This window comes from Pteropus alecto, unplaced genomic scaffold (genome assembly GCF_000325575.1).
Source record: "Pteropus alecto unplaced genomic scaffold, ASM32557v1 scaffold61, whole genome shotgun sequence".
Taxonomy (NCBI): Eukaryota; Metazoa; Chordata; class Mammalia; order Chiroptera; family Pteropodidae; genus Pteropus; species Pteropus alecto.
In genome coordinates, this window is record NW_006434835.1 from 10,825,543 (window position 1) to 10,836,115 (window position 10,573).

General features: G+C 37.0%; 1 non-coding gene across 1 annotated transcript; it reads left to right on the forward strand.

Moving 5' to 3' along the window:
- The first annotated feature begins 589 nt into the window (after positions 1-589).
- On the forward strand, positions 590-708 carry LOC112478614. The gene has a single exon (XR_003045890.1). It is a non-coding gene; the product is annotated as a 5S ribosomal RNA (ribosomal RNA).
- Positions 709-10,573: the final 9,865 nt, after the last annotated feature.

Below are 10,573 nucleotides of genomic sequence, written 5' to 3' on the forward strand. Positions count from 1 at the left end.
CTCCAAATTCAATGTCTCCCAGTCATCTCTTTATGCACTAATGTTTGAGGCGTAGTGGGTTCCAGGAATAGAATATGATATTTACCTTTAAAGAACCCATGAGTTTTTTACTCATTATTGAGCATACAAATTAGCATGCTTGCCACAGGGGACATAATGGTGAAAATGACAGAAAAGAATGTTCGAGCCTTTAAGGAGCTGACCACCCAGCAGATGGACCAACATTAGACCACTGGTTGCCCAGGCGTTCCGAGAGCGTGGACTCTGTCTGGCCTCCCTGAATCAGGGTGGTTTGAGCTGACTTTGGAAAAGTCATAGAAATTAGCAAGGTGAAGAGCAAAGGAAGATAGGAGGGTGAGAAGCGGGGGACCAAGGCCCTGAGGTAGGAAGGAGTGTGACATGTTTCAAGAACTAAAGGAAAGTCCGTTCGGGGTAGGTCACAAGAGAGCGAAAGAGAATGGCATGAGATGAGGCTGGAGGGAGAGCCTGAGGGAGTCCATGCTCGTGCCTCTGATTCCCGTTGCCTTAAAACGCCACAGGATGGTTTGACAGGATGGTTTTCCTTACGTATGTTTAAGAAATGTATAGAGTCTATGGCCATGCCACCCTGAACACGCCCAATCCCGTCTGATCTCGGAAGCTAAACAGGGTCGGGCCTGGTTAGTACTTGGATGGGAGACCACCTAGGAAGACCAGGTGCTGTAGGCATAAAAAATAAAAAATAAGGGATTGTAAGCTGACAAGTTCCTTGTAATTTGTGAGGTCAACCAAGGGTTGCTCGCCTAAAAAAAAAATAGATACCCAAAGCTACCTCTTTATTGCCAGCAGGAGCCTAATAGGCATATTGTGGATATACTTTATTTAAGATTGTGTGCTACATTTTGTTCATTTGGTTTGGGTTTTGCTAATATAATAAATAATGCTCCAGTATTCTTCCTTATCTACAGTGGTATATCCTCGAGTAGCTGGCTGAATTTAACTGGATGATAGCAAGTCGCTGGGAGGAAAAAAAACCCTCAGAAACACAGAAATAATAAGTTGATGTTAAAGGGGGAAAGTGACTTTTAGGAGGTGAATAAATTCGATGCATTGAGGATTTATGAATAACATGAGTCTGTTCTCCAGATTGGTGTTTACTTGTTACCTTCTGAATCATACCTTCGGCCCTAGCCCGGAGGGGGTTTTCGAATTATAGCAGGTCTCCATCTCCAGCCCTGGAGAGACAGCCCATATCTAGGTAGAGTTGCAGGATAGTTTAAAATTCCTACTTTGACCCTATAGAGTCATTTTAACTCCTGGTTCTGCCACTTACTACCTGTATGACTTGGAGCCAAGCTTCCTAAGCTTCGGTCTCCTCACCTATAAAAGAGGAGATAAAAATATTACCACCAGGTAGGGTTGTCATGATGGTTGAACGGGATGATCCCAGCAGAGCATGTAGCACCTGCCTAGAAGGGGAGCACTCGGTCAGTGGTAGCTGCCGTCATTAATATCAAAACGAAGAGAATGACAGCTTTCGTTTATGAAATGCTTTCTATGTCCCAGCCCTGGATCACAGCATTTGCCTGAGTTAACTCATTTAACCTCACAGCTCTATGAGGTAAGTACTCTTATTTCACTTTTTATAAATAAAGAAACTGAGGCCAGCAAGACTAAATCACTTAGAGCTCACACGCGGCAGAGCCAGAACACGAACCCAGGCAGGCTCATGGACGTGAGTCAGAAGCAGCCCCGGGCCAGAACCACATAATGTCACGGCGGGGAGGGAGCATGGGGATGGTCCAACAAGCCCCAATTTATAGATGAGAACACTGAGGCCAAGAATGAAAACAACTTGCTTCCAGATCACACATCGAATCTGAAAAAGTCCATGAACGTTAAGAATATCTATAGTGCTTAACATTTTGGAGTTGCGTCTCACAAATAGCCTTCATTTAGAAGACCAAAGCCATGTTGACTCCTGGACGTGGAGTAGCTCTTATGCAATGCTGTTCGATGACTTAAATGCTATTAATCCCAAAGCATATGGATTTGATTTTTTTTCAGATGTTCATAAGTTTAGAAATGAAAGAAAGAGAAGAGTCCTACAGAAGGAGTTTGAGGTTGTTTTCTAATTCAAAGTTGTTTTTTTTTTTATTTCAAATATTGGGTGATAATTGGTAGATTCCTCTCTGCTCTCCATACCCAGCCAGCTTGTCAATGTCACGATGAATTGGACTCTTGTCTTTCCTGCACTTGGGGTCTACACTATAAGCAGTGAATTCCTTCTGTTTGTAAATAAAGCACCAACTAACAAAGAAATCTCTCCATTCCAAACTCTGATAACAGTTCATTTTTCTGCCCAGTTCATAATGACTTCTGGAAACTTCTTCCAATGCACCATTAGGTACACTCAAAAGAATAGTCTGGATGCCCTAGTACATAAAGCAGCGTGCTCTAGAAGGAAGAGCAAAGAAAGAAAATTCATGAGAGTTCCAATTCTGGCTTACCCTCCCACCTGCTATGTGACTTCAGTCAGGTTCTTTAAGCCACCTGGGGCTTTGTTTCTTGATCTAGGAACATGGCACTAAGGAGTGCCCTCGTCACATCTGAATTTCTGTGAGAATAGAGACGATGCAAAAGCATCTTGAAATATCTAAGGCTCTTAAGCATGTAACGTTACTGAACCTTTTAAGCCATGTTTCTTCTGTTCTTCCCCTGGCTTCAGCCGTCTCTTCTTGCAAGATGCAATGCAAGCGTTGCCATAGGAGCCTTCTCTGAAGCCTCTGTCCTCACACATACATAGCACATCGCTTAGTATCTATCTGGTCATAGGTCTGCCACTCTGCCAGACCACAAACCTAATCTTAGCCATCATTTTCCTTCTCAGTCCGCCAAATACTCACCAAAGGTTTTCTGAGCACGTACTCTGCATTAATAAGACTCAAGGGCTGGAAATGAAAAGATGACTAAAACTCATCCCTGCCCTCAAGGAATTCACACACAATTGGGAGGAGCAGAAGAAGTAACTGACCATCACAATAAAATGTGGCCAAGTCACACCTACATGGGGTACTTTTGGGGTAGAGATGACCCTTTGCCGCAGGCCGTCCTTCTTCTTCTGTGCCTGCTGAAGGCACGCTGTAACTTTCACTCATTCACTGGCGACAGGGTCTCTAACAGATATTAGCATCAAATCTAATCTCCCAGTCCAGAAGGAAGTTTACTATCGCCACCCACCGAGCATGAGTGATGTGCTCCAGGCATTTCTCTCACATTCCGGTGACCAAATAACTTTGGCACCAGTGACCACACACTCAGGTGGTGCGGCATATATGGGCCTCATAACAGCAACTAATGAATCATTCCCTTTGGCTGCATAAAGAGCAAAGCCAGCGACGCCTCTGGCACCCATTGCGAGTTATAGGCTTAGCTGGGAGGAGGCGCAAGTTAGTCTTAGCTACTTCAGTCTGTGGTTTTTTGGGTTTTTTTAAAGAAAATAATAATAATCCCTTACATCTGGAGAATCCTTTACATTTTACAAAATGTCTCTGTACTCATCATCCTATTTGATCTTAACAATTCATCGCAATGAATAGGACCGGGGTTATTTTCTCTCTTTTATAGATGAGAAAACTAAGACTAGGTGACTCAGACTAAAACCCAAGTTTGCTGACTCATAACCGAGTGCTCTGCAACTATACCATACTGCAGGACAAGTGTGTGGACCAAGAGAAAAGGAAAACTTACGTTGTCCCTGGTTTTCATGAGTCAGTGGAAGTCAGCAAACATTACCTTAGACGGGCTGCCACCAAGGCTCAGTGCTGAGTGTCAGAAGAGGGAAAAAAGAACGAGACAACCCAGCTTCTCCCAAACACCTGTCCACGAAGAGATATAAGATAAGTATACAATTAACTACATGAAAGGGCAAAATGAAGGAAGTGCCATAAAAACACCTGAACATTTGTATTTGTTTATTTGTTTAAAGCTGAGCATAAATAAACGAATTTGGCCAAAGTAGAGGCAGAAGCCAAGGGTTTGGGGAACAGAGCATTGGAAGATTCTGTCCCTCCAGCAGAGGATGAAAGGCTTTGGAAGACAAAGGCCTTAAAGCTGGCAGTTCCTTGATACCACTTGTCTTGCCGTCATGGCAATAGTTTAATAAGATATGATTCATGCACTCATGGTGTTTGCAGCAAGCTGCAGCACTGAGTACCAAGGTAAGACACAAAGAGCTGAGGTCCTAGGGGCTTAGAGGAGAGCAAAAGCCTTACACTCTGGTTGTCAACAGAGATGATGTCGGCAGGGAGGAGGAATCATGCTGGGCCTTTACTGATTAGCTGACTTCACTAGCCAGAAAGCTTCAAGATCAGATTCAACTGCAATTGGATAAGAATGTCTTAATGTCCCTGAATTTCCTCATATATATTTTACAGTCACACATTCATGTATTCATTCATTTATTTATTCCACAAACATTTATCGATTGTCCAATATGTGTCAATCATGGGATGAAGTGCTGGGGATCCAGGGATGAACAGAAAAAGACAAAATTAGGTGCCTTCGTGAAGCTTATAATCTGATGAAAGCGATATGACCAAATGACTTCTGCCAAATAAACACCAAATCATAATTATGATAAAATCTATAAAGGAGGGGTACGTGGTGTTATAAAAGAGTAAAACAGGGATATTTGAATTAGTCATGAAGTCAAGATGACATAGAGTTGTGATCTACATGTTGAATTGAATTAAATTAAATCAGGAGAAGGGAAGGGAAGGGTATAGGAAGACATCAGAGGTAAGGAAAACAGTAAAAGGGCCCTGTGGTGCACAGAGCATCAGAGGAACTGAAAGGAGACATATGAAGGAGCATAAAGCAGGATGAAGGAAAAAGAAGCTGCTAAACTTGTGGAGGTCAATGGGAAGAGTTTTAAGAGGGTGGACAGAGAGGCAATATTAGACCAAGTCTTGCCCGAGATTAGACCCCACAGTGGCTAAAATACGGAGAACAGATTGGAAAGAGACAGGTGTGGATGTGGCAAGTCCAGTTTAGAGTTTCTTGCATAATCTAGTCAAGAGTTAAGAGGAAATTAGAGTGGTGATGGGGTGGGGGGAAACAACAGGTGGATGAATTGAATAGATCTTTAGGATATATGCTCAACAGAGCTTTGCAATGTATTGTGTCTGGCAGATGGAATGAGGAAGGTATCAAAGATGGTTTTTACTATATTCACTCACTCATTATATATAGAGCACTAGTTACAATGTGTATTATTTCACTCACTACAATGAATGAAACTAGGTAAATGGTGAAGACAATCCCAGGACAGAGAACACTGAAGGAATACTAGGTCAGTCTGGAGGGTGTTGGACTTGAGATGCGTTTTAGATCTCCAAGTGGAGACATAAAGTAGATTTGTGTAATATCAATCTGGAGCCCAGAATAGAGATATGACTGATCATTAGGACTAGGCTTTTGGAATATAGAGCCATGCACAAATTTATACAAAGACAGAATTTATTTATTTAATATGTGTTGTGCCAAGCCAAGTAATGTATGCAGAAAATATAAAAAGTATATGGAATTCTGTCAATTATGTCGAAGCACTGGCTCCTAATAACTCTTTGAAAGAAAATGTATATCACTACTGCAGCATCTATCACACACCATGATTATTTTCATTCTGGTCTCATCCACTGGAGAAGGAGCTACCTGAGGTGGGTGTCGTATATTTTAAATCAGCCCGGCACCCCTCATTTGGGGTTCCAGCCACTCTGTAGTTCAGTTTCATGCCTGGATTTTCAAGGCCTGATGTGGTTCAGTAACTCACAGCTCATCAGGGTCTTAGAAATCTCACAATCCAAACCCTTGTTTTGAAAATACAACAGAGAAAAAATGTTTTTTAAAAAAGACTTCCCATTGTCACACAACTAGTGAATAGAAAAGTTGGAACTAGAACACAGAACTCCTAAGCTCACCACTCCTCAAAAGACCATTGCCTAAGATTGTGTCATTACCATGGGATATTTGGGTCCTGGACCATATTTCCCAAAAAATAATGAGGAAGATGTTGTAGGAAGAGTATCAGGGCAGAAATCTCCTAGTAAATGTTGTAGTTTAAAAAATTCTATATGTTTAGCTATTTCACTCAGCATAATTATTTTCTGGTTCATCCATGTTGTGTGTGAATGGTTCATTATTATTGCTGAATAGTATTCCATTATAAAGATATAATTTATTTGCCCATTTTCCCTGTTATTGGACACTTGGTTTGTTTCCAGTTTTCAGATATTTTCATTATTTGATTCTATTTGTTTTGTTAGCTCGTTACTCTATATCTCTTTTTTTATTAGTTGCTTTAGCGTGTAAAGCATACATGTTATCTTATCACAGTTTACCTTCAAGAGATGCTATATAACTTCATATATAGTGTAAAAACCTTAGCATAGTATTCTTTCATTTTTCCCTTCCTCGTCTTTGCACTATTGCTGTCATACATATTATAAACACCATGCTACATTGTTTTTATTTTGTAACCAGTGAATCATTTAAATATATTTAAATAATAGAAAAAATGTATATGGATACCATTTATAGGTTCTCCATTCCCTTGTGCAGACTCCTATTTCTGTCCGGTACCATTTTTGTTAGGTCTGAATTATTTGGTTCAACATTTTTTGTATTGCAGGTATGCTATTTCAGCTCTCGTGCATTTAAAAAGTTTTTTTTCCCTTTAAGGTATTTTTATTGGCTATAAAATTCTAACTTGACAGGTTTTTTAAAAGCACTTTCAATATCTTACTCTGCTGTTTTCTTGCTTGCATAGTTTCTGATGAGAAATATACTTTGTCTTTGTTCCTATGTGTTTTTCTCTAGCTGATTTCAAGACATTCTCTTTATTATTGCTTGTGGAAAATGCTATTCTGATGTGTCTTCCTGTAGTTTTCTTTATATTTCTCATGCTTAGAATTTACTGAGCTTCTTGGATCTATGGCTTTAGTGTTTCCATCAAACTGGGAATTACTGAGCCATTATTTCTTTAAATATGTGTGTGCCCTTTCTACTTCGGAGCTCCTATTACATGTATATTAAGTTTCTGGAAGTTGTCTCAAAGCTCACAGATACTCCACTCTTTTTTGGTTCCTGTGTATTTGATTTTGGATCATTGCTATTGCTATGTCTTCGAGTTTATTAATTGACATTTCTTCAACATCTAACTGAAATTAACTAAATGCTGTGTATTTTACCACAGACATAGTTTTAACCTCTAAAAATCTAATTTGCATGTTTTTTTTTTTTATCTTGCACATCTATGTAACATGTTTAATCTGTCCTCTAGCCTTTTGAGCACATGAAATACAATTGTAATAACTGTTTTAATGTCTTTGGTAAGTCTAACATCTGTGTCAGTATAGGTCAGTTACAATTGCTTTATTTTCTTCCTCATTATAAGTGCTTTTTGTATAGGTTTTGTTTGTTTCATTTTGGTTTTTGCATGCTTGGTAAATTTTTATTAGCTACCACACGTTGTAAATTTTGCTTTGCTAGGTGCTGAATATTTTTGTATTCCTATAAATATTCTTGATCATTGTTCTGCAATACAGTTGATTATTTATAAGCAGCATGATCCTCTTAGGTCTGCCCTTGAGGTTTGTTAGGTGGGACCAGAACTGCATCTAATTCAAGGCTAATTAATCCCTACAGCGGAGGCCAGACTCTTCTGAGGATTCTAGTCAATACCCTGTGAATTATGAGGCTTTTCCAGTCTTGCTGATGAGAATGGGCTCAGTACTCTACTTAATACTCAAGGAGGACCCTCTGAAAATCTGTTGGTTTTCTCTCCATGCATTCCTTCTTTCTTTGGTACTCTGCTATGTGAGCTCTAGCTGCGTTGGTGTCTCAACTCTGTCTCTTCAACTCAGGGAGACTAATAAACTCTTCCTGGGTCCTTCTCCCTTCACTGTGGCTAATCACTGAGACTTACCTCATTTGTTTTTCATATTTCAGAGATCACTGATTCGTATTACCTGATACTCAGTTTCTTGAAAATTGTCATTTCTTTTATTTGGTCTGCTTTTTTGATTATTAATTTGTTTGTTTGATTGATTTTTAAGTTATTTCAACTGGAATGGTAAATCTAGTTTCATTTTTTATCTTAGCCAGAAACAGATGACCTCTGGTACACTTGTGAGCTGATTTATTCCTTTGTTTCTGATCAGTTCAGTATTGAAAATCTTAATTTATACAAAGATGTCATTGTGATTGTGAATGGTAATTATAAATACACATTTTTTCTATTTAGCCATAGAAATTCTCCTGTGATCTTAATCCAAAGTAATGGTAACTTCTATCTTATAAATAGTCTGGTATCGATGAAGAACTGAGATATAAAATTTACTTTCTTTTTGGTGGGCCAAGTTTAAATGAATTATTATTTCAAGGTTTGCAAAGAGAACATTTTTCTTTAGTGTTTCAAATTTCTCTTCTGGACAATAATGATTAAAAGTTTAAGACATAGAAGTGAACTGTAACAATATCTCTAAATTTATTTATTCAAATTGGCTTCATTAATAGAATTATTTTCAATATGTTATAGCAATGCTGGAAAAACATAGCAACTGGGGAGACTATTTTTGAGTCTTGCTTGCCATAACATCTTTTGGAACTTCTTGGATACATTTGATGTGTTGAAATATAGCATTGATTTTCCCGGCGGTTTTAAATTAAATTTGTTAAGAATGCTAAAAATATCAGTTAAGTAGCCAAACTTGTTACTCCTTTGACATCTGTAGAAATATTTTCCAAGAGAGATTCTTTTACAACTGAAAATATGAATCTGATTCGTGAGTTCCTATGCCATGCTTAATACTTTCTCTTCCAAAAACCAAAGAATTTCAGAATGATGTAGTAAATAGCAATGGTTAACTACAGTCTCTGAACAAAATATTTCTAAAATCCAGTTACCTAGTAAATTTTTAAAAATAACTTTAAAATCATTCAATGTGTTTTTAAACATACCCAGGAAAATCTGCAGAATTTTTTGACATTCTCAAGATTTATGATGTATTTTTAAATGTTTTAAAATGGAACCATTATTAATAGACTCTAACCAACTTAGTAACTTCTATACACTTTGTAATATATCTTCAGCCTTATCATCAGTGGTTATTTTATAACGTTTCCAGATTTATTTATGTTGACAATTTTTCTTCCTAAATATAGGAAGAAATTCAAATCTAGGTTAAATTAATTCTAATCTAGGTTAATTTATACAACTAAACAAATTCTCTATAAAATTGTCTTGCCACAATTATCTCCCATAAATTAAAAGTTTTACAAATATCAGGACACTCATCAGATTGGACTGTAAAATCTGTACTTGAGTATAATGATGTAATAAGCATTGTGTTGAAATATTGTTTAATAATAAAGATTATGTAAGATAAAATAAAGATACACACAGCATCAACACATATGGAAAAAATAATTTTCCAGTGATTAGATGAGCAATTGTCTCTTCGTCAGACTATATATTATTACTAAAGACTATTAAATATGATGATAATAAGGCTTACTTAATGGCTGCAGAATGTTGTAGAAAATGTTGCAATAACTGTCTTTTTTTTCCAATGGAAATATTTGAGAATTTTTATCAACAAATTTTGCATATTGTATTGCCAAGTAGATTTTTCTCTTAATTTTGAAGGTTTGAAGTTTCATAAAAAAATACACTGGTTTCTGCCGTTTTCTTTGTATTTTCAGCATTTGCTAAAACTATACTTTCAATAAACTTTATTATAAAGTATTTTTTAGAATAGAGTCAATGATTTTCTCAATATCATCACAATTTACATCTAGAAGTTGAAATTGAACATGAATATTCTTTGTTATTCTAATAAGAAAACAATATATTTTACTGTGCCATCTACACTAGTTGGAATTAAATACCACAGTGGTTACAAACTCAAAAAATATCATATTCTAAACTTCTGAAAAACACACTGAAAGTTCATTACTGAAATTTGGTTTAAAGTCTTCACACTCTTGCTAAGAGCAGAGAAAAAAAATTCTTACTTTGCTTCATAACTATGGATTACAGTAATAAAAACATTAAACTACTCACTATAACCTTCTTGCCTTATGTTACAAAATCAAATAAGAAAACAGTAAGCAATAAATAAAAAATTTACTTTTACCTAATGTGGATAGTTGCCATTTTCTTTAAGCCAGTGTATCTCCCACATGGCTCATAGCACTTGGCCTAATATTAGTTGTAATATATACAGTTTCTACTTAGAATCCTTGCAATGCATTCATATTTTCTATCCTATTCTATTCTGTTATACATTTTCCTCTAAGTACTACAATAGCTACATCACACCAATTCTTGTATGCTGTGTTTTCATTTTTATTTAATAGAAAAAGATATTTTTTAATTTTCCTTATGATTTCTAGACACGTCAATCGCTGAGAGGTATGTTAGTATTTAATGTTGAAATATTTGAGTATTTTACATTACTCTTTCCTATAACATTATGTTATTAATTCTAATTTAAACCTATTCTTATCAAAAGGGCATTCTCTGCATAAT